We start from the raw sequence: 26115 nt of genomic DNA on the forward strand, positions 1-26115 counted from the left end.
ACAAAACATTACTACATGGAAAGGAGGGAGTTTCCACCCCCTCACTATAGGCTAAACAGAGCACAACCAGTTACACTTAGGCAATTACAAACACAGTCTTATTATTCACCTGCAAAAATAAAGGAATGGTATGACATTACAGAACTGAATATTTTATGCAAAGCATGCGAAAAGGAGATATGCACGCTTGAACATCTGCTCTGGGAGTGTGGGTCGCTCGGCCCTGGCATTTCCCGGAATCGGTTTTTAGGAATGATCAGATCTTCAGATCATATCCCTCAAGTCCTGGCTGTCCAGTACGCCCGTGATAGGGCTAGGAGGCTTGACCTCCCGGTCCCGACATGGGACTAGCCAGGCAGGTGGCAACACCTTGTACAGGACCAGAATAAAGTTTTTTCCTCCTCCTCCTCCTCCATTTCTGGGAGTCCAACCCATCACCTTTGGTGTTAATGAAGGTGAAGTTAACTAACACAGTGTTGATTAGGGACTGGGACCGAAGACTTTCAGTGTTCGTCAAACTCACGACATTTGGTGTTAGTGAAGGCGATGGTAATTCAGACACAATTAAGATAGAGTGAAGGCACTCGAACCCATGATCTTTGGTGGGAGCCGAACACTTGGGTCTTTGGTGGGAGTCAAACCCACCATCTTCGGTGTTAATCTAAGGCGAAATTAATTAAGGGACATATTATTATTATATACTTAATTAGTGAAGTCAAACCCACGACCTTCGGTGGGAGTCTAAGCCACGACTTTGGTGTTAATGAAGACGAAGTAAATTAAGGCACATTTATCTAATTAGGATAGATTTACCTAAGGCACTCGAACCCATGACCTTGGGTGGGAGTCGAACCTTCATTCTTTCATATAAAGAGGAATGACTAAACGAAGTATACTAACCAACTTAAGCGGGATGACTAAGCCAGCTAAGAGGATGAGTAAGCGAATTAAGAGGGATCAATAAGTGACGTAGACTAATCGAATTAAGCGGGATGACTAAGCCTAAGACTAAGGATGACTAAATAGGAGTGTGCATCAGGGAATTAAGAGGATAAGTAAGCGAACTCAGAGGGATTACTAAGCGAAGGAGACTAATCGAATTAAGCGGGATCACTAAGCGAATTAAGAGTGTGAGTAAGGGAATTAAAAGAATGAGCAAGTGAATTAGGAGAAATGACTAAGCGACTAATCGAATTAAGGGCGATGTGTTCGTCATGTGTGCGTCTTTAGTGCATCGGTACTTGAGTTTTCGCCTTCATGTCGTCTTAGGGATAACATGGGAGACGCTGTGAATTTTTTCTCCGAAATTTCTGTGTTCTTTTTTTGTTCTTTTCAGTACTGTATCAGCTTTGAAGAAGACAAGTCCACTTGTCGAAACGTTGACTCCTGCTTTCACCTCGTTCTCGTTTTGCTCATCGTACTGTATGATGTACCTTAAGTTATGACAGGCAATGCAAGCACTCTAATCAGTGTAGACGGCACATGGCACGAGAGTTGGACATTGACGGTTGGACAAAGAATGAACAAGCAAGAACACACAGATGAGAGAAAACAAAAACCTTGCTGTGGGGCCGAGCCTGAGCTTTCGAGTGTCAAACGACAATGGACGTCGCTTGATTCGGCAGGTAAGGGTTCACAGCGCAAACGATATGCCTCAAAGTTTACAGGATGAAAGTATAACGAACGTGATGTAAAAGAAACCCTCAAAGCCAGTCAGACTAGTGGCGCGAAGTAGAGGAAAGAAAAAGATTGCAAGCGCGCCATCATTTTGAACCGTATTTCAGTATTTGTTCTGTTTTTTTGTTCAGACGTTTAATCTTTCTTTTATATCTGTTGCTTTAGGTATATTCTAGTCCACAAGAAACGCGCTCGGCATTGAAAGTGTTCTGCATCCAGGCCAGCTACGAGCTATGGGGTCGTAGGAGGCCGGGACGATGCCCCACGGGTTGAGTCCCGCCTTGACGGTGGAGTAGCGCTCGGTTTCAGTTTTTATTAGGTACGGTGATCGGTTAGCCTCGGCCACGTTTCGCCTTTTACAACCCGGAAGGTGGTAAAATAACTTAACGATAGGGCCCCAGTAGTAAACGCCTCCGGCAATGCCGTACTGGGAGAGGTGCGTAAGCACTCGCTTCTTCGCTGCGTGCTCTTGCCCCGTCGCTGCTTGTTGCGTACTGCCGTGCGACTGTGCTTCGCGGCACGGCACGCCCGTTTGTCGCAGCCAGTGCTGTTCTGGATCTGCCATTTTCATTTCCTTGCTTTGTCGGCTATGACATAAAGCAGCCTCTACAATATATTCGGCCTTCCGTACTGGAATATCTGACACTCTAATACCTGATATCTCTTACATATAATTGTGAGGAGTGTGGTCGCGAGTAGGCCTTTAGACACGCTTTGCGTGAGTTTCCTCGATACATTGTGCAGTGACGGTCCCTCGCGACTGCGCTCTTTCTGGTTGAAGACTAAATAAAATTTTGGAATGCCGATGTCATAAGCCAACGCAGCAAAGGGCTACGAAAGCACAAAGCTGCACAAGCGGCATATAGTACTATAGTACTGACTATTGCTGGCTGTTATCATGTGCTGTGATCGTGGGCAGGGAACTTGTGCTCTTCTTGCCTCTTCTTATACTCCCTTTCTTTCACGTTCGCCTCTCCCCAGTGCGGGGTAGTAAAGGTTGTTTTTGTTTAGGCTGAATTTGTTGCTTTTCAGAAGTAAGCACAGCTGTTTCATCATGTCTCGCTGCTTTATTTTTTCGTCGCTATATTTCCCTTTCTCCTTGGTGCTTACAGTGCACGCTTTCTTTGCCTGATAGTAAGATGGTGAGGGTGGGCCGGCTGAGATTAAGATTTTGCAGTGCCTACATTACAATTGTTTGAAAAGGTGCTTTAGCGTTGGTAATTATTGTCTATGTACTTGAACCTACGTTGATGTCAAAGTTTCGTGGAGCCCACAAATAAAAACATGGCACAGAGAAAGAGAAACGCACGAGGCTCTATCGTCAACAAATGTTTATTCTGGCGCCGTGCTTCTCATATTATGCACATATCACAGGGATTGCAGAGTCGGGCGTTCAACTCTACTCGAATCCTTAAAGGGGCCCTGAAATACTTTCTTTGTCTAATCATAGAATGGCCGCACTAATAACGAACGTCGCCTAATCAATCTTCTGTCGCAAAATTTTTGAATCCTTCAAGTATAAGTGCATATTTCAAGTATATATTCAAGTATAAGCGCGTATAAGCAGCTATCGCGCCGACGCGCCGCTTTCTCTCTCCTTTTGTCTCCACTGCAGCACGCGAGGCACTTCAAGGGACCCCGCACAAAAGTTGGCCATTTTCGTTTCTTTTTTCTTTCTGACTGGACGATGCTACTTCCGGTTCAGGCGTGCGCCGCGTTCACTCGGTGAGAGATGGGCGCTCGTGCTACGTCCCTAACAGAGACCGATCAGAGCGCGCCTCTATCAGAGCGTCTCGCCGGCCATAGGACTCGCCGCGTCACGCAGTAGCGCCCACGGCAGCTATACCCTACGCAGCACGACGGTCACATCGTGGAGGCCACGTGCAGCGGTAGTTCTGAGCAACTGTCGTGTGTAGATGGGAAGTGAAAAGATGAAGTACTTTTAACGCGATAAGCGTTAAGGGCCCGTGTGTTTAGAAAAAGTCCCACAAAATCCGGTGGCCCGCGTCTGTTTTCCAGCGTGAGACGTCGCTCTGGCAGACAGAATTTCGAACCACGCATACCCAACCACGCAGCCCCGCCATGTGGTGCAAGGAAGTGACTGTACTAATTGAATTTCTGAAGGTAGAATAGGTAGAAAAATCGTAAAGCACGACTTACACACAACCTACAGACAGGATAGCGTCGAATTGTAATTTGAATATACGAAAAAACATACTTATGTTATGCGGAAACTCAAACACAAACGCCTTGTTATGCGACAGCGTTTTCCAGCTGCAGTTTGAGGTCTGTCTTAGTAGTAGCGGCGCGGCCCCCTCGGTTCCTAGCCCACTATAAAAAAATCATGAGCCAGTCTTGCCTCTGCGAAGGTGGTTAACCGGCTAAGCTGCTTAGCACACGACATGGGGGTGACACAATGCCCTCCATTGACACCAATATTCAATACGGTGTAGCATAGACTTCACTCGGGGCATTAAGAAACATAGCCAATAACGGACAAATAATACTTTCAAGCACTTGTTGAAAGTAATGATTGGTCCACACGTATTTAACTACTCACAGTGATTTGTCATACGTTCCTCTCACTTTCGCTAAATTTGATCTCGGTGGTATTTGTAGTTCTACCAGGGGAGCGGGTTAAGTTTTGCGCCGCTGCTAAAACGCACTCGTAACGCTCCGGAGCACTTGCATACATAATTTATTGCTAAAGCCCTAATAAACCTAGACACATTGGCTTCACGTTGCCGACTCACACTGCTGTCCATTGCATGTGATTGTATTCATGTCCGAACTTTATTACTGAGCCTGGGTGTTGAAGAAAATCCAGGTCCGAGCAGTGCTTAAATGTTAGGAAATTGTCTAGCAGGTGTGGGGGGCACACGCGCCCATCTTCCCCCGCGCCGTCTCGTCGAGAGCCGGCATAGACAGGGGAAAGGCGCACTATGCCCTCTCCCGATTCTCTCTCGCGACGCGCGCGCGCCCTTCCTCCCCGACTCGCGGGCAGGTAGCTGACGGGCGAGGAGGACATTCCCTCGCCCAGGTAAAAAGGTACAAAACAGCGCGACCGAGGGAGACCCTCTCTCTCTGAGGCCGGACCCCTAACCTGCCGGACTGGAGTACCTGCCGCAACCCGTGAGTGACCACGTTGCCTGACTATCCCGGGCAACGAGGCCAGCCCATTTATTACTATTACAGAGAGGACGTCCCTCTGCCAGTGTTCTTTATTGCCGGTAGCAATAAACTTTCTTACAGTTGACGCCGCTGGTTGCCTTATTCGTTCGAACCCGACGTAGCCGCGATTCCCGCGCCACGGGTCGGGGAGCAACACAAAGCGACTGCAGATCCGGAGCTCGCCTTCAGCCCTAGCCGCACGCAGAGTGGAACCCCCACATTTGGCGCTACCAACGTGGATCGAATTCGACAACACGGCTAGTCTTCGGGTGTGTTTTGGCGCTAGGACTACCCACGTTTCAGCAAGCAAAGGCGGCTGGCTTCTCTGACCTCTCAGATTTGTTCATGTTGTCAAATGTAGCAACGCAAAGTCAGCAGCCTATTGCTAACGCGGCGGCAGCTGCTGAACAAACCGGCAGCTTTGGTTTTGAGTGTTCCACGCGGAACAGTCAGGCTGGCACAAATGCCACGTGGACAGAGGTTAACCTTGATACGAGGCGTACCACGTCGAGCCCCTCGCCGCTTCGCGACGCGGACACAGAGGCACACATGCCACTAAATAACTCGACCCAGGCGGCGGAGGCATCCGGCCCTTTGGGCGCGAGTTTGCCGTCGAGCGAGGCAATGCTGCAAAACGCATTGCAAATCATGCAGAGCTTAGCCGGCGCCCTGCAAGGCACAATGCAGGCCTCGTCGCAGAGCGAGCGACCACGGATTAAGGTAGACATGCCTACCTACAGTGGGTACCACGATCGCACGAGTGCAAGTGAGTACCTCGACCGTATGCTGTATTACCAGCAGGCAACCGGGCTTTCAGACGCCGAACTAGTCGCGCGCGTGATCCCGGTTTCACTGACTGACCAGGCGGCTCTATGGTTCCGACTGACTGGACACCGATGCCGCACGGTAGAAGAGTTCCGCGCGAACTTCTGAGAGGAATTTCTTCCGCACAATTACGAGTGGCGTTTGAGGAGAGAGTTGGAGCTTCGTACCCAGCATCCGAACGAGTCCCTGCTGGAATATGTTCGAGCGATGGACGAACTTTATCGTCTCGCGAACCCTCACTCCACCGATGCAGAGAAAGTTGAGCGTGTCACACGGCAGGCACACCCCACTTTCGCAGCCTACTTCAGAGGATGTAGGTTTACAGACCTAGACAAACTCGCCGCCGAGGCGAAGCGCATCCAGGGGGACATCCTCGCGGCGCGAGCATACCGTCAGCCTCCAGCCGCGGCGCTGTCACTCGAGCCTCGCTGCGCGTGGAACGGCGGCGCGATCACTTCCCACTCGTCTAGAGTCGACGCGTCGGCATCGTTCGCGGAGCAGCAGGTCCAGCGTAGTTGGGAGTTATCAGACCGCGCTTTGGACCCGTACGCCTACGCGCTGAGAACAGCACCGACTAATGCCGCACTCAGCGCGCCGCGACAGGAACGAGAGGCCGATGCGAGACTGGAGGAGCGGCACACGCCGAACGCAATTCAAGGAAGCTACGGCGAGCCGGAGGGGAGCGACGGCCGCCCAGGCCACCGAGGCTTCAGCGGCCGCTGCTACCAATGCGGCCGACCAGGGCACATCGCCCGTGACTGCCGCACGCCGGGCCGAGGCCGAGCGCGTGGCTCGGGAAACGGGCGAGGCCGCCGGTGATCCACCTTGGGTCCCGTGCGGCGATGTCGAATACAGCCGGTGGTACCGAGTTACTTGCGCCTTCGGCTTGTCGCGTAGGCGGTGTTGCGGACTCGCAGGCGCCGTTCATCGAGCTAACGATAGCCCGAAAGAAATTCGCTGCATTATTGGATACCGGAGCAAGCGCTTCATTATTTGGTGACGAGGTGTTGCATCATCTCCGCGAGAACAATATCCGCTTGAGAGATAATGACACCACCTTCCGACTTGCTTCCGGCACAGCACAATCTAGCGGTGCAGCTAGGTTAGTTATCCGTTGGGAGAAACGCGTCAGGCGACAGCGCCTCGTACATCTCCCGGGTTTATCGGTGCCTGTTATTTTGGGTCGAGACTTTCTCGTCAAGTCGGGCATTGTAATAGACATCGGCAACGGAGGTTACCGAGAGAACGGAACGGGTGCTTTAAAGCTTTTCGCAAAAGCGCCCGTGGCAGCGGAGACACGCCAGTCTCCGGGCGCGGCGCGAGTGGGCCACACCCGGCCACAGCCAAGCGAGCGAACAGTAATCGGCGCAGGCGAGGAGAGAGACACGGTGGCACAACAGTGCGCCACTGTTCTGCGAGGAGTAACGCAGCCGCTTTTGTCAGAGGTCAATATGCCGGAGAGATAACGGGCACGACTGTCGTCGCTCTTGTACGAATACGGCGCGATTTTCACTGACCGCCCGGACCGCACTACGCTAGTCAGGCACAGTATATACACGGGTGACGCGGCACCCTGGAAATGTAATCCTCGGCCGATTAGCTTGACTAAGCGGAAAGCACTTGATAGCGCCTTAGACCAACTCATCGACACAGGCGTGGTGGAAAGGTCGAACAGCCCATGGGGCTTCCCGGTAGTTCTAGTCCCGAAGAAGGACGATACCTATCGCCTTTGTGTAGACTACCGCAGGCTGAATGAGGTTACGAAGAAGGATGCGTACCCTCTACCCTCCATTTCCTCTTTAGTGTCTAACCTAGGCGGGGCGAAGTACTTTACGACGCTCGATGCTAGTTGTGGATACCTTCAGGTCGAAAGGGACGAGCGTGACAAAGAGAAAACGGTTTTCACTTGTCACCGGGGGCTCTTTCAATTTAAGAGAATGTCTTTTGGTTTGGTCGGAGCTCCCGCTACATATCAAAGGTTGATGAACCGAGTGCTAGGAGACGCGAAGTGGCAGCATGCCCTCGCATATCTGGACGACATAGTGGTTTATTCGAAAACATTCGAGGAGCACTTGCGCCTCTTGAGAGACGTCCTAGACAGGCTGAGGTCCGCGGGTATCACGCTGAAACCGAACAAAGCTCAGATAGCTGCGAGCAGAATAGCGCTGTTGGGATTCACGCTGGACAACGGCCGCATCCTGCCGAGTAAGGATAAGCTCGAGGCTATACTGAGGTACCCGTCGCCGAAAGATATCGGCGAACTAAGGCGCTTTCTGGGATTGGTGAACTTTTATCGCCAATTCATTCCAGACTGCGCGGCAGTGCAAGCGCCTTTGACGAAGCTCTTGAGGAAAGACGAACGGTAGACTTGGGGTCAAGAGCAGGAGGCGGCACTGCGTGGCCTCACGAAGGTGCTCGCTGACACGGCGGAATTGCAGCTGCCCGATTTGAATAGGGAGTTTGTGATTCAAACAGACGCAAGCGACCTAGGCTTAGGTGCAATTTTGCTTCAGGAGCACGGAGGCACTCTCCGACTGGTTGCGTTCGCGAGTCGTTCGTTGACGCCGGCAGAACGGAACTACTCGGTGACAGAGAAGGAGTGTCTTGCGATAGTTTTCGCTCTGCGAAAGTTCGACTATTACGTCGATGGAGTGGCATTCAAGATTGAGACTGACCACATGGCTCTCACTTGGTTGAGGCGCTTGAGCGAGCCGAGTGGCCGCCTGGCGCGTTGGGTACTGCTGCTGCAGCGTTACGACTTCACCATGCGCTACCGCAAAGGAAAATGCAATGCCGCAGCTGACGCACTTTCGCGAGCGCCAGTCCGAGGCGATGGAGAGTCCCAAGTAAGGGACGCGGAAAAGCCGTCGATCCTGGGCGAGAGCGTGAACCACGTAGACGTTGTCGGTTCCGCAGGAGTCGTCTTCAGCAGAGAGGAGCTGTTCGCGGCTCAGCAGAAGGACCCGTTTTGTTGAAAAGTGCTCGACGAGCTCCGGGAGCAGGGTGGCGCGGCCGCCGCACACATGGAGGCAGCTGGTATTGCTGTCGGTGCTAAGCGCTCGGGATCAGTTGGTAATGCTGTGAGTGCGCTGGATTCTTATCTGCTGAATTCCGACGGCCTCCTGCTGAGGTATATTCCCACCGAGGACGACACAAGTGAGGCGTTTAAGGTGGTGATACCGCGCGTGTTGCGAGGAGCACTGCTACGCTACTTTCACGACTCGTGTATCGCTGGGCACGCGAGCGGCCCCAAGACTTTCATTAAGTTGTGTCGCCTCGCTACCTGGCCAGGCATGAAACGGGACGTGATGCGCTACGCCCGCTCATGTCACGTGTGCCAAAGCGTGAAGCCCCGAGGTGGACGTCATGAGGCATGAGGCCGGACGACCGCCCGGCCTCATGCAGCCTATCCTTAGCCAGACTCCCTGGCAAATCGCGGCGTGTGACGTCATGGGACCGTATCCCACCACACCGAGCAGGAGCAAATTCTTGCTTGTAATCACAGATCACTTCAGTAAATGGGTCGAACTTTTCCCCTTGCGAAAACTGACGGCACGAGTGATCGTGGATAAGTTGATCGAGGTTTTCACCAGATTTGGCTATCCGGAGCAGTTGATAATGGACAATGCGTCCTACTTCACTGCGGAGGTTTTCGTCGACTCGTGCGCTGCACTTGGCATTAAGCACAAGAAAACGACAACTTACCATGCTCAGTCGAACCCCACTGAACGGGTCAATCGCAACATTAAGCAGATGCTTGTCGCGTTCTCTGAAAGACATAAGGACTGGGATAGCTACCTTCCAGAGATCGGGTTTGCATTGCGATCGACAGTGAACCGCTCGACTGGGTATGCGCCTTCTTCTCTCAACCTGGGGAGAGAGCTGCCGAATCCGATGGATAGAGTTCTCGCGGATCGCAGCGGAATGTCGGTAGCGCCGGCAGCACGAGCTGAATACGCGACGCACCTACGTGACAAGATGACGGAAGCTTTACACAAAGCACGCCGTAATCTTCGCACTGCTAGGGCGCAACAGAAGGCGCAGTACGACCGCTCGCATCGGAACGTCCGCTACGAAGTGGGCGCTCTGGTGCTTCGACGCCAGTACGTTTTCAGCGATTCTAGCAAACAGTTTGCTGCCTCGCTGGCGCCGAAGTGGACCGGGCCGTATCAAGTACGAGAGAAGGTTTTCTCGCTTGTTTACCGGCTCGAGAGCATGAAAGGGAAGCCGATCGGCGGGCCGGTACACGTATGCGACTTGAAACGCTACGTGCCGCGTGATGAGCAGTGGGATGAAGATCAGACCCTCCCTCAACCGCGGTCGGTGACTGAGAGCAGCCAGAACCGAACGGCGAGCCCGCTGCCGCGCTACAACTTGCGTAGCAAGCGGAAGTGATCCGACTGCTATATTTGCGTAGCCCGATGACTGCGAGGACCATTCGTAAGTCCGGGCCGTGCTGGCACCATGTTAGTTCGTGCCGGTAAGCGAACGTCTAGCGACAGCAGAGCCCAGAGTATTGACGACGAGCCGTCGTTCCAGTCTTCAAGCAACCACACAGACTACGACGGGAATGTGGCGTGAACGATTCAACGTGTTTGCATGCGGTGTGTGCATTGATCCAAGACTTGCGAGGGCCAGTGCGGTGTGCTGTGAGTCGTTGATGATGCGGACGACCATTCCCTTCGTAACGGGCGTTGAAGGTGTTCCCGGATCCGGCCAGTCATGCTGCTAATCACAATTTCGTTCCGTGCAGTGGACTAATCCAATTTTCTGAAGGAGGAAACAAGACACGGCCGTGCGAACTGCCTGCAGTACTCGCGGGTACAAGTGACGCACCGGCAGCGCTACGCTGCCCTTGCAGCCGCACGAACCACTACCCGGCGCCCAGCAAGCGACCGCCCGGCTTGTGCAGCCGACACCTGGGGTGCGGCACGGAGAGTCGCCTTCGAGCCAGGACTACGATCGCCTCGCAAGCCCGAGCAGTGCCGCTGACTGGGCACCTTCGAGTCGGCATCAAGTATCTGCCAGCTGAGGGCTACAGCAACGCAAGCCCGACGCTCAAAGCCGGCGTGTGCGACGCTGCCTTGATCGCCAACCTCGGCGGGAACTTTAGCAAACGGGCGCGGGCCCGAACCCATCGGGCGTACCTAGGTGCCAGCATCAACGTACGGGGGGCTTCTTAAGGGGAGGAGGATGTGGGGAGCACACGCGCCCATCTTCCCCCGCGCCGTCTCGTCGAGAGCCGGCATAGACAGGGGAAAGGCGCACTATGCCCTCTCCCGATTCTCTCTCGCGACGCGCGCGCGCCCTTCCTCCCCGACTCGCGGGCAGGTAGCTGACGGGCGAGGAGGACATTCCCTCGCCCAGGTAAAAAGGTACAAAACAGCGCGACCGAGGGAGACCCTCTCTCTCTGAGGCCGGACCCCTAACCTGCCGGACTGGAGTACCTGCCGCAACCCGTGAGTGACCACGTTGCCTGACTATCCCGGGCAACGAGGCCAGCCCATTTATTACTATTACAGAGAGGACGTCCCTCTGCCAGTGTTCTTTATTGCCGGTAGCAATAAACTTTCTTACAGTTGACGCCGCTGGTTGCCTTATTCGTTCGAACCCGACGTAGCCGCGATTCCCGCGCCACGGGTCGGGGAGCAACACAAAGCGACTGCAGATCCGGAGCTCGCCTTCAGCCCTAGCCGCACGCAGAGCGGAACCCCCACACAGGTCAAGAGACTATCCGTAGTGTCTTGAATGAAGTCAACTTGAGGCTCACGGAAAATGAGAGTATTCTAGACAAATTCGGTATGCGTTTACTTAAAGTTGATACGAATTGGAAGGAAGTGAGCAAAAAACCGAGTGTCTGAATGGTGCTGTCATGAAAGTTCAGGAGACGGTTAAGCAGCAACAAAGTAAGCTTCGTCAACTGGAAGACAGAAATCGTCTTAATAGCTTGTTTGTCTTTGGGATTTCGGAAGGACCGCATGAAACTGAAGAGGCGCTTCGACACAAGGTCAGAAAGGAAGCGTTTGTGATACGCTTGGAGTAAGTTGCGATCGGCAGCTAGAGTTCAAAGATTAGAAAAATCCTCGTCAAACGGCTTGATTATTTTTGTTTTTCACGGCTACATTGAAAAACAGAATGTGCTGAAGATATCTGCAAAGCTACAATGGACTAGCATCTTTATCCCAAACGATTACTCGTCAGAAACCTTAAGAAAACAAAAAGGCGGGCTCTCCAGTAAACGAGAGTAAATGTAAGCATGAAATGGCTATCGGCAAAGCAGATTGCTTGGGAGTAATTACTAGAATTACTCACAACCATCACAACCATCGGCGACGCGCCGAACGCAGCGTGGCGCCATTTCTCGAAGGAGGCGGCACGAAACCCGCGCCGTGGAACTGGCGTAGAAGAGAGCACAGACAACCTTGTTTCCGCGCCAAAACATGGCAACCAAGTGCATGGCGCACTGTGTCTGCCTCTTGAACGTCGCTATTCGAAATAACAAACGTCCGCGTCCAAGAAGTTACAGCTTGAGTGATATGCAAACATTAGTAAGAAATCAAAAGCAAGCATTATTATTTCTTTTTTTTTGCACAATGTTTGGATGCAAGTTCTTTGAGGTGCAATTGTACGAGTTGTAGGGGGCCAGAGACCGCATTTTCTTAAGCTTTTGCTGGTTGCCCGGATGATCTCGTTTTGTTGGCGCAACGATGCCCGGATGTTCTCGTTTCGTACTCGCTCAATTATCGTCCTTTTCTCGTCTTGAGTGCCCGGACAATGCTCCTCGGTTTTGGCTCAAGGTCTCTTGAAGGTCGCCGATAAAAGGAGGTAAAAGAATTTCATGGTTAAACAAACAGCCGTGGCAAAGCGCACAAAATGAAGAAAAAGGAGGGGGGGGGGCCAAGCAACAATCACTCGTCAGTGATAAACTGCGCATTGCAAATTCGGTCTACATCTGGGACGATGCTTCTTGCGCACGTGTTCCGGTTGTATCTGCTGATAGAGAGCCACCCGAATTATAATGATCCCAAGTATTCAATTGAATTTTTTATTTGCAGACATAGAACATACAGAAATACCAGAACTGGTTAGACCCATAGCCACAGGCTAGCTGCGGGTCCAATGAAAAATAAATCACAATTGCAAGTACAAAGGAAATAAAATACTTCACGTGCATACACATATTTGTCACATACCATTAAGTTGCACGAGCGTACACAATGGAATGCGAAACAGTGAAAAGCATCTTATACTATTAAACATTTCTAAATAAACACAACACACTAGTTAGGAGGGTTGCAGGCAAGTTTCTGCATTAATATGAGCACACATTATTTATCTCGACAAAATCGAAACACTGAGATATGTTCCGCAGGTGTCAGCGAGTTACTAAAGAAAAGAAAGGACATCATGATTGTTACAATTGAAAAGCATTATTGAGGCTAAGCAAGTATTTCTTAAGTACCGATGAAAAATTACTTGCTTGTTTTATTTCTGCTGGTAGTTTATTCCAAATTTTTGACCCTGAAAACTGTATCAAACGTTGTCCGTAAATATTTTTAGTTTGAGGAAGATTAAAATTACCGTAGGTTTGATTTCTTGTCGCACGACCAGAAATCAAACACGACTGACAAACACGAAATCAAACACGACTGACAAGCAAATGTGTATCCTTTCTGCGAATGCCAACGGAATTGCGAGTGAAATAGATAAACTTGATTTTTTTTTTACTTTCTTACTACGCTCACTTAGTGGTTTTAAATGAAACCTGGCTAAATAGCAACATTGCAGCATTTATCGACGCGATCGTGGCTCACTTGGTGGGTGAATCGCAGTGATTGCTAAAACTGGTAAAAACGTTCAAGTAATGCAACATGTAGAACGTCGTGAAAGCTAGTTCCTAAATATTTCAATAAATGATTTATCGTTTGTTCTTTGTGCTACTTACAAGGCGCGTGATGCTGTAGTGTGTTTTCTTCTGAGACTCCGCGATGATTTGGTTGAAAATTCGAAATTTATTATCATCATAACAGGAGATTTCAATTCGCCATCCCTTGACTGGACACATTTGTTGCACGGTGTATGTGCTCAAGCTGACACTATTCTTGATATAACGCTCACTTGAAATGTTGAACAAGTTGTATGTGAATTTACTAGAGAGCGACGACGTTCGGATATTTTTTTGTTATTGATCATTTTCTAATGGCGTTATTGCGGTTAAGCCAAGTATATTATACCATACATTGTCGTTTTTCTCCTTATCCTGTTCTAGGGGTGCAAAATGTGATCGGCTTGATGTGACCAGTCGTAAAAACTTTGAACAGAGTGATGACATTTCAGTCATTGATTATTTAGAGATAACACTTGTTGTTAGTGCTCATTCCAAGGGTGTTCAAGACATATGAGCGAATTTTTAAAAAGTTGTGCTTTTCTGTATTAAAAACGTTGTACGGTCGCGATCGAAACTTCGGGGAATAAAGGTGCGGCGACTTTCTTTTGGCGGCCACGGACGTTCCGGCCGAAATCAAGAGCGCACTCGTACGTGTTCGACCAGTGCAAGGCATTCAACCAATTCCAGACCGTGGAGCCGCGCTTGAATATATTTTAATTTTTTGCTGCTGCCGTGGTCCCTAAACTTTGCATCGCGACAGTAACTATGAGAAAAGTTACAAATAATGCTACTAACACATGGGTTAGCCGAGAAATAATACCCATTAAACGTATACTATAACGAAGGACAAAGAAACAAAATATCTGCAAGAAAGTTTTCATGGAAATGAAAGATGACTTTGCAACTAAACGGAAACACGCCAAGCATTGTTCTTTCAATTTTTCAGTTCCCGAATTCCTAGAACGTATATGTCAGAATTTAGGCGATGTCTCGGACAGACAAAGGAATGTGTTCAAAATTTACAATAAATGATCAGCCTATATCTAAGGCAGCTTGTACATTTAATATATACTGTCATAGCATTCTTCCCCTTATGCACACACAAGAAATTTTCCATGTCAGATATACCAATGATAACAAATGAGTGTGTGCTATCTATGCTACGTAAATTGAAGGACAAATTAGGCGCGGGTAGCGTCCCTAATGTGCTCTGGTAATGCGCTCCTGCGCAGATTGCAGAATACTTGGCCAACATTTTTCACAGTTCTTTAACCATTAGTGACTTTCCCGCAGAGTGGAAGACAGCGCGCGTTGTTTCCGGTTCATAAGAAATGTGACAACTTGAAATAACAAAGTATAGGCCTTTGTGCGTTACTTCCACTTGTTTTTTGTAACGCGTCATAGCTGGTTATATAAGGTCTATTTTGTCTAACAATAAAGTTCTTTCCCCATTTCAACACGACTATACCAAGGGAAGGTCTATTACGACTCAGCTACTCACCACTGTACACAATTTTAGTGACATTGGATCACTCAATTAACTTTGGATGGGGTACCCTGTCAAATGCTTTGGAAAAGTCTATGAATATTGCGTCAACTTGTAGTCTAGAGTTAATTACTGTAGCAAAGTCATGCGTTATATTGTGGAGTTGAGTTACGGTAGAAAGACCTTCGCGAAATCCGTTTTGTTTGGGGTACAGTAGATTGTTATCTTCTAAGTAGGTGGTAATTGCTTTGCTAATAATATGCTCCATCATTTTACAACAAGAACTAGTGAGTGAAATCGACCTGTAAGTGTTTACCATTAGCTTTTTACCTCCTTTGTGAATCGGAAGGACATTGGCACGGAGCCAGACCATCGGCAGAGTGGCTGCTTGAAGTGATGCTACGAAAATTGCATGCAAGAAAGGAGTTGTCTGTTCTGCGTAACGCCGCAGAAAAGCACTTGAAAGATTGCCAGGACCTGAAGATTTTTTTAACGTCAATCTGAAGCAATAAGTTAAGTATTCCTTCTTGGGTTATGACTACTTCAGAAATTGGTAATGGAGGATCCGTCGCAGTTTCGCTTTCTGTAAGCGCAGGGGTACATGTAAAACGGATTGAAAGTATCTGTTAAAAATGTGTTGGCGACAGTGTCAGCTTCATCAGTTATAATTCCATTTACATCGATTTGAGTCACATGGTTCTCGGGCCTGGATAGGTACCGCCAAAACTTTTGGGGATGCTGGGTCATAAAATTTATTAGTGTTGTTGAAAAAAAACATCTCCTGCCCTCCGTAAAGCAGTTTTTAGCCCACCAGAAAGTCGGCGAATGTCTTCAGGATTACGTTTATTCTTCCGCATCCTTTGCAGTTTTCTTTTGAGTTGGATCACACTACGCGTAATCCATGGGTTTCTGCGTATTGTACGTTTCAGTCGACTGAAACGTACAATACGACTGAATGTGTCATTATGTCCTTTAGTTTAAGCCATACATTATTCACTGTACCATAATTTTCAATGGAAAAGGTTTCCAACGCTACTTCAACGTAGTCGATGATGCTGATATCGTCAGCTCGATTGTAGTTTTTAACAGCTACACGTGATTGTGGAACTGGTCCGCTAGCAACGATAGTAACTGTTAGCAGCAGCAGTTTATGATCTGAGATGCCCTCTTCGAGTGTGATGTCGGCTGTTAGATGATTGGAGACAAATGCAAGGTCTAGTATTGAAAATGTTTGCCCTTGAATGCGCGTTGGCTCTGTGACAAGCTGAGATAACGAAAAACTAAACGCAATGTTCAAAAGCTGTTCAGAACTGCTAACATCTCTACTACCGGCTGTCAACGGACTGCAATCAAAAGTGGCTAGATTAAAATCACCAGTAACAATAAGCTTAGTACGACCCTTCAACCTGCCACAAAGGAAGTCGTGAATTTTCATTATGTAGTCGTTGGACGCGTTTGGTTTCCTATAAATACCGCCTATGAGCACAGGTGAATCATGGACACATACAGTGCACCACCCACCTTCATGATCTGGAATACATTGCTCTTTGCGAAAAGATAAGCCCTGCCGTACTGCTATGGCGACTCCGCCCCCGCGACTGTCGCGGTCGGAGCGAAGAAGAAAATAAGAGGGAGGAACTATTTCTGAATCATGAATATCAGCGTGCAGCCATGTTTCCGTTATGACGACAATGTCAGGAGAGTAAATTAACAAGATATCTTCTAATTTGTGAGTTTTATTAACAATGCTCCTTGCATTAAAACATTAAAGAAAGTGAATTTACAACTCCTGCTCGTCATGCGTTGTCAGCACTGGACTTCCCGGCGTCGCCGCGACGTACACAGTTCAAAGGTAGTCTGCATTTCAGTAGTTCATAACATATACACATTTGATCGTTCACTTTAAGCTTATCAAAAAGAAGTGTTACCTTATCACCAGCGTCACGTTCTGCTTTTGACGACTGCCAAAGTTTCCTGCGTATGGTCACGTACTGAGGCCGAGAAGTCTTCCGATATAGATATTGAACAATTTTTCAGCTTTTTGCAGTTACGCAGAACAGTCATTTCTTCTGTGAAATTTTAAAACCTTATACTTACAGGCCTTGTGCTCTTCTCCTTCTTTTTCCCAATACGGTGTACACGCTCGATTGATCTCGCTTCTACACCGAGTTTGTCTTTGAATACACCGTTAACTACCGCTTGTTCTAGATCTTTATTAGTTTCATCGCTTTTTTCTTCCAACCCGTAAATTATAATGTTATTCATACGGCTTCTGTTTTCCATGTCGTCTATTTTTTTTTACTCAGGCTCTGGATATCTTTGCTCATAGCCGTGACGTGCTGCTCGCACTGCTCCAGCTTTTCACGATATTGTTTAAGCGATGTAAGAGAAAATTCAATTTCAGTCAATCTAGATAGAACGCCTTGCAATCCTTCTTCTAAAGTGCGCTGCGAGGTTTGAATTTCCGTAACCCTCTTTAAGATCTCATCGAGCGTATTTGGGCCTGGATTTTCCTCAATGTCACCACTAAGCAGCAACAGCGAACGAACAATGCGGAAGTACTCGCAAACACAACACAAAATACACTCAGGACCTGGTAGCACCACAAAACAAATTGCATCACTTTTGTGACACTTAGAAAATGGACATTTCTTTCTAACCTGTACAAGAAGAAGAAAGTGGTTTTTCATGGGGTCCTTGACGGTGCTACCAAGCCCAGTGAAGACGGCCTGCACTTGCTGCGGCCTTTTCTACGCTTCGTCCGTTGTCGCTGCTGTCACTGGTTGGCCGAAGGGACGGCGCAGGTGCGGCATTGTGATCGTGCTGGATGCTTGATCCACGGGCGGCAAGGTTGGCGTTGTCAGCCGTGTTGATAGCCCAGTGGGGTGCTGCTAATGATGATGCAGGATAGCCAGCGTTCCGGAATCATGGTGCCGAATAATCGAAGACCGGTCGCAGTTCCGAGTGGTTCCTGTCAGTCTGAGCAGCGTCTGTACAAGAAGAAAGTGGTTTTTCATGGCGTCCTTGACGGTGCCACCAAGCCCACTCATTTGTAATCAATTGTGCTCATTACAAGCCGTCGTTAGACATATCTTTTTAATTTCGGAGTCATTAGTAGTCATTACAGGTCATTAGTAGTCATTATTAGTCACTAGTCATTATTAACCTCTACCAATCTCTTATAACGTTATGATTCCCTAACTGTCACTATGAAGCATTTTACATTCTTTAATCTCTCTTCATATGACGGGATGACGCTTCGCCGGACACTCCGGCCGTCAGGTCTGCTGACACAAACATCACGATGAGCTTAGAAAGGCTTTCACCTTAAAAGAGCGTCTGTGTCGTCGATGTCATCGCCTTTCGTCACGTCTCCGAGGTCACCGCCGGTCCGGCGCTGCGAGCAGCTTGCGTTATCTCCATGCTTTCTGCGTCGTTAGACTGGCACTTGACTGCCGGCGCACCGCCAAATTTACTTCGTCATTCTGTTGGGTGCCACGTGTCCACTTCCACCGACGAAATGCCATTTCAGGCTTTCGGATGAGGACGACGTTTAGTCAAAATTCACTTTCTACGGGAAAGCTATTTCGAACGCGCGTGCGCGAGTTGTGTAAATAAAAACGCGCAAACTAAAAGAGATATGAACATAACTCACCGAGTGAAGAGAGGGGGGGGGGAAGAGAAAGGAATGCTATAAGCGCAGCAAAGAACCTGCTCAATGAACCCGTACTTAAGTGCACTCAACAAAGCACTATTCCTAGAAGCCACTGCTCAGTAAGCTACTTGTTAGCCCACTTATACGTATTTCTCTCTCTCTCTCTCTCTCTCACGCACGCACGCACGCACGCACGCGCACACACACACACACACACACACACACACACACACACACACACACACACACGCACACACACACGCACGCACGCACGCACACACACACACACACACGGAGAGAGAGAGAGAGAGAGAGAGAGTTGTTCCAATCACATGCCTTTAAAGAAACGATTATGATGACCATTCGTGGCAACACACAACGTGAACCTGTCTTTCATGGAATCCAAGAATCACTTGAGCATTGCAGCTTGAATTGCTGCAATGATCCTTGCTTTGAGGTCTCCCACAGTAGCGGGTTCAGTGGCGTAAACAACATCCTTCACACATCCCCACAAGAAGAAATCTCCAGGGAGAAGGTCTGGAGAGCGTGCCGGCCATGGAACGGGTCCATCCATTGAAAAGGGAAAGTGCTGTGAAGGCACGACGCAGCCCTAGGCGAGGAATGCGGAGGAGCGCCGTCGGTACCAAGTGTCATTCAGGAGAATTAGAAGCAGTCCAGCGATGAACTCTCCTAAGACTTCTTCCAGTGTCCGCTCGGTGTGCAGTGTGCCATTGAGTGTGCTATCAAAAGGATACGGCGCGATAACTGTGTCATTGTAAATCCCGCACCACACGTTAACCGACCACTGTACTTGGGGATTGTGCTCACTTGTGCTCCGTACGGAGCCAAGGGTGATTTAAATTTGTTCAATAATGGCGCATTGTGAATGTTCACGACTGAATTTCGACAAAACGGGGTTTCAACTGTCCAAATCATTTTCGTGGGCAAATCTAGGTCTCCATCTAGTTGAATCAGCGCCCAAATGCAAAAGCCCAGGCGTCTCAAGGAGTCCGTGTCTTTTAATTCTTGGTGCAGACTCAGATGAAATGGGTACAATCGATGTTTCATGAGGATTCTCCACACTGTTGTGACGTTCGTTCCCCAAGACTCGCAACTTCTCGCGTGCTTGCTTCAGGCTTTGTCACAGTATATCCGAGTATGGCTTCTTCGAAGTCTCTGCTTATCACATATTCTTTTGGTGTCCACCGTGTGATTAGCGATCCAGTTGGATCAAAAATGTTGAACACGCGTATAAACGATGTGTGCGGAGGAACGCTCTGGCTGGGGTGGCAGGCATAATCCCAGGGGTGAATCCACGCCCGGCTGCCATTGGCCGTTTTAAGTAGACACTCTTTCGACGCTAGCGCCAAGGTCCCCTTCAGTTACGACCCTAGCAGGAGGGCGACACTTTGGCAAAATGCCAATGCACACGATTGTTTACGTTGTCATGGCAACAGGAACAGCATGCGCGCGGCGCCGCCTTGCCCTAGCGCTCTTTGTTTTTTTTTCTTTTTGTTATAATGACGACCCGCACCGCTGCTTCTCCACGATTGCCCATGCTCCGCCCATCTTCACTTTTGGTGCCAAAAATCGTGCACTCGCCAGGAATAAAAGAAAAATAAAGAACAGACGTTTCGGGGCCCTGTGTGGGTCCATAGATCACAATGAAGATGTAAGCATGAACGCGCGGCTATCTATGGGTGAGGTGGCGCAGCGTACGGGTGTACATCTCTGGAAGATTACCCCGCGTCCTGTTTATCGTGCGTCCACTTGATTGGATGTAAAATGATTTTGAAAGCAAACGGGCAGATAAGTATTTCTCTTTTGCGATGAGTCCGGTTAGTTCGCGATGTTCCGCCAAGGCGTTCGCGGCTGTGTGGCCCTTGGCGACGTCATTCATGTGTTTCAAGCACCGTTTAAGATTTCCGCTCTCTGTTCTTTATTTTTCTTTTATTCTTGGCGAATGCACGCCTTTTGGCACCAATATGTTTCTTCCCCAGACGAGTTTTCGTCGAACACTTGACTACCTTCACTTTTGCTTTCTTTTTGCCTGACGCGGCGCGCTTTTTCTTTTTTTTTTTGTATCACAGGCATTGCTTGTGAACTGGCGTGTGGTGCGCCGTGGCAATTTTATTCGTTAGCATGCACGCAGTCTTGTCCGTACTGTGAGTATGCCAGCTTATGCCAGAACATATATTACTTCCACTTCCAACACAGAAGATGTTTGGCCCCGTTTTATTGACTTCCTTTTCAGAAACCAAATATTTTCGCATAACTTGATATGATACACGCTAAGAAAATAAACAAAAGTGAAAAATGCATGACATGTACATGTCTATTAAACAACAAAAAAGTTCACAGAAAGTGAAATAAAAAATAAAGCTCAAGAAAACGCGAAGGCTGTTTCATGTACACACATTTAAGAAAACTTTTGTATAATACCCTAAAGACCAAAGTGTAGAAGAGCTTCTGATATGCGCACTGAGAGCTTCTGATATACTGACTGAGATATTGCACAAAACTGGACGACGTATATGACATAGCCATGACAACTAAAGAATGGGACAATTCACTCGTAATGGCAAAAAAACGGCACGCCAAATACCTAAAGAATTGAATAAAATGCTCAGATTGCTTTATTGACAGCCATACAAAAAAACAAACAACAAGAGCACAAAAGTATATGAAATGCGTGACATGTTCATTACTACTGAACAAAACCCGCCGTGGTTGCTCAGTGGCTATGGTGTTGGGCTGCTGAGCACGAGGTCGCGGGATCGAATCCCGGCCACGGCGGCCGCATTTCGATGGGGGCGAAATGCGAAAACACCGGTGTGCTTAGATTCAGGTGCACGTTAAAGAACCCCAGGTGGTAAAAATTTCCGGAGTCCTCCACTACGGCGTGCCTCATAATCAGAAAGTGGTTTTGGCACGTAAAACCCCAAATATTATTACTACTGAACAAAATTAAAATACATGGCAGAACAAAAATAACATTGTACTAAAAATGGAAATAAACATTATCAGATTATTTTCCACTTGGCGACAACTTGAGTAACGATCGAAAGGAGGAGCAGACAGTAGTCAGCTTTTGCAGCAGCACATGGAAAACATTCGCATAAATGCCAATTCTTCAATCAAAGACCAGGTGAAATAGGCCAACAACACGACTTTTCTTTCACCACGAATCGAATGCTTAGCAGTAAAATTACGTCTCTTAAGGCACTAAGTCATACATACCAGGCACTCCCTTGTGTAATAAACACGAACTACAAAAATCTGCATATAGGAGACCTGCAAAGCTCATGCTTCCCAGAAATAAAGAGCGTATCGTGCCTACACATGAAGGTCGTTCGCGCGGTTTTCCCATCGGCAATTACTGAGATAATACATAAATACGAACAGTAATTTTTCAGCTGTTAGTACGTCTGTAGAACGGTGACACGCAGAAAAAGCACTGAGGGCGGAATGGAAAGCTGGGCGAGCTATTGAAGTTGCAGAATGAGACTTGGCACACAAAAACAAGTCATAGACCAGGTAACGATGAGGAGGAACATCTATTGGTCAGCTTTATCTCCCGGTCTTCTTATGTGCTTGGGTATGCGCGCTCACCTGTTGACTTTAGGCACCCGGAAGAACTTTGCAGGACTTGCTTGTGAGGTATCCGTGCACCACTGCACGATGCACGAACGGCGCGAGTCGTGAAACGGGCGAAACACCGCGGAGCACAAGCACACAGCTGTCGACGGCCACGAAACTCACAAAACTTCCCACGCCGGTCAACGCACAGCAGCGCACGCTTCCCGATAACAGCAGACAACGAAACATGAAACTACATGCACCGGGCTAAGCTGGTGCCGGGCCGGCGGGCGCGCGCGGGGACAGTCGAAATGACGAAAATTAGGTGGCACCAACCACGACACAGACGCTCTTTTTTGCAGCCAGTTTAGATTTCAAGAAGTTTGCCAAGGGGACTGTGGCCCCCTATTGCTGATAATTAGAAAGTTAATTAGCGTAACTTCGCTAATTGCGCGGGTAAGTGCGGAAATTGCTGTGTATATATTAGAGGCCGCCAATTCGTACACTCGAATGGTAAACATAACATTACCGTGGCTTTTATTTTTGGAATTTGAAAAATTTGGTGCAGCTAAAAAAAGCTCCCATATATATATATATATATATATATATATATATATATATATATATATATATAGAGAGAGAGAGAGAGAGAGAGAGAGAGAGCATGGAAGTGCAAGGACAATGCAGACCATGCCAACACCCTTCCGTTTTTTAATGCAGATGCTGACTGTTGGATCCATTTGGGATCTATCGTCCGGCTTCGTCAGTGCGCAGCTGTGCCAGCCGCGATGCGCCATCCAGGGCGCTGAAAACTGCCACCGGTTACCGACGGGGAACTCGCCTCCCTGTCAAGCGCCAGCGCCGTTTTTGTTTGCGGTACATCAGCCGGAACTCGACGCCTTGCTGTCCGCCTCATAGAAAGCTACATCAGCAACGCACTTTTTAAGCGACCACTTTCCCGTGGATTTCTTCAGTGGGCATGAAAGTGCAAGGACAATGCAGACCACGCCAACACCGTTCCGTTTTTTGATGCAGGTTGGTCGCCCCCTTTCACTTTACTGTAGAAAGTCAAACGACCTTTGCTTACTTGTACTTCCATGCGCAAATGTTTTGTTCGCTTTATTCTGCGAGTGCGTTCACGTTGCTAAGCTGTTGTTTATGTCTGGTGATATTGAGTTAAATCCAGGGCCACCTAGGGAAGATCCCTCTGGTCAGCAATACAGCCAGCTTGTCATGAAATCACTGCATGAAAAAATGGATAAAAAACCTGATGAACTTATGAGTGAGTGCCCTTAACGAGCTGAAAGAGGCTCAGCAATCACTTGAGGTGCGTGTTTCCAACATAGACAGCAGGCTTCTCGCAGTTGAAACTAGGTTATCATCGGCCAAAACCACAGTCGGACAAAGTTCAGCAGCCGAAGTAGTCGCTGTTAACCAACGACTTGATGATCTTGAAGACCGTTCCCGCAGGGTTAACCTTATATTTCACGAGATTGCCGACACCGGCGCGGAAACATGGGCTCAGTCAGAGGGCAAGATTGTTTCCCTTCTCAATTCCACAATGAATCTAAACTTTAATTGCAGTGACGACGGCCTGTCTTGTGCGCACCGACTCGGCAAGTACGTCCCTGGGAAATGCCGACCTATTATTGTTAAATTTATTTCACTGGAACTTCGGGACAGTAGGCGGCAAAGCGTAATCTGAAGAAATCTGGGGTGGATGTGACCGAAGTCTTTTGAAGAGCGACAAGAGCTATGAGGAAAAAATTGTTTGATTATGGCAGATCTACTGGAAAGCAATTTTGAATTCGGCATAATAAGCTCTATATCGGCAAAAAGTGCTACGTTTACTGTTCAGCTACCGACCGTGTTTGCGTCCTTGAATCTGGTAATGGTGCTTCCGTTTTGACAGATGCATCACCTGCATCGACGTCGGCTTCTGACAATCAGTTGTTTTCCTTACTAAAAGCCCCGCTATTCACTGTGATGTATCTTTTTTTATTCATGAATGTTAGAAGCATTGTCAATAAACGTGAGGCACTGTCACCAGTCTTGGACGCATGCTCCGCCGATGTAATTCTACTTACTGAAACCTGGTTATCGTCAAGAATTGACAGCTCTGAGCTATTTGAGTGCGAAAAAAAGTACTCCATTTATCGCTGTGTTCGCTCCGACAAACACGGTGGTGGCGTGCTCATTGCTGTGGCCGATAATCTTGTATCGCATATGATTGTAACTAACTCAGACTCGGAGTTTATTTGTGTTTGCATTTCCGTAAACCACAAAAATTTTCTTTTTTGCGCACGCTACCGCACGCCAAATGCTCCTTCAGATTTCCGTGAAAAATTACATGATGTCCTTCATTACCTGGTTCTACAATTCCCACGCTCTCCATTATTTTTCTTTGGTGACTTCAATATGCCTAAAATTAACTGTTCTGGACTTGTCCAGGTTGTATCTGAAACATTACCTGCTGTTTCATATTTTGCTACCTTGTGCTTAGACTTCAACTTCACTCAAATCGTTTCCCAGCCTACTAGAATTGGTCCTACATCGGCTAACATTCTTGATCTCATCTTAACAACAGCACCTAGACTTGTACACTCGATTTCATACATGCCTGGTATAAGTGACCACAGCCTTATTCATTTCTTTATAACAACTTGCAACACGCGCCAGACTTCGACAACAAAAACGTTTAGAAATTACAAAAAGGGAGATTATGTCTCAATTAATAAGGAGCTTGAACTATTCTTGGATGGCTGCATTCCAACATTTTTCGATTGTACAGTGGAAGAAAACTGGATTTCCTTTAAAAATAAAGTTACAAGTCTCATTAACAAACACATACCGTTACAAAAAATTCCAGGTAAACAACGGGCACCTCGGTTTAACACAACCTCAAAGAGGCTACTGTAGAAAAAAAAGAGTCTTTATCGCTTAGCGAAGTCTACAAACAGTCTTGCTCGCTGGCGTGTATATCGTGATAGTCTGTGCTCCTATCGCATTGCTATCAAACAGGCAAAATATTTTTTCTGGAGAGCACACTCCCTTCTCTTCTTTCCACCAACCCTTCCAAGTTCTGGAACATTGTTAAACCTGCACGAAGCCGTGCCATTTCTCTTGTTGACTCTGCTGGGCACGTGCGGCGCAATGAGGAATGGTGTACTGTCCTGAATGACGTCTTCGCGGGTGTGCTTACAAAGTCACGTGCCGTTGTCACGCCGCAGCTGCATAATCGCGATTTCTTTCCCATGGATGCAATCGTAGTCGATTTTGCGGGAATAACTAAATTGATTGAGAAGCCAGAGCATTCGTCTTCATGTGGTGACGATGAAATTAATGCAAAGTTTCTGAAGAACACGAAAGTTTACTCTTCAGTTTTCCTGTCATACCTCGTCACACAGTCCATTCAATCTAGTATGCTGCCATCAGATTGGAAGGTCGGGAATTGGTGCCACTTTTTAAATCCGGGAATACGCATTCTCCTCTCAGTTATCGACCAATTTCTTTAACTAGTATCCCGTGCAAATTTCTAGAACATGTAATTTACTCTAATCTTGTCTCGTATCTTGATTCTAATTGTATTTTAGCTCCTGCCAACATGAATTCCGGAGAAACTATTCCTGTGAAACACAGCTTCTGTTATTTACTGATCACATCGCAGCAGCTCTAGACCGAGGCTCGTTTCTTCATAGTGTTTTTCTTGACTTTTCTAAGGCTTTCGACAAAGTACCTCATCAACTACTTCTACTAAAAATCAGCACTTTGAAAATTGACCCAAACATCCTGAAATGGATCGAATACTTTTTATCTAAGCGAACCCAATATGTC

The sequence above is a fragment of the Dermacentor variabilis genome, chromosome 2, assembly GCF_050947875.1.
Source record: "Dermacentor variabilis isolate Ectoservices chromosome 2, ASM5094787v1, whole genome shotgun sequence".
Lineage (NCBI taxonomy): Eukaryota > Metazoa > Arthropoda > Arachnida > Ixodida > Ixodidae > Dermacentor > Dermacentor variabilis.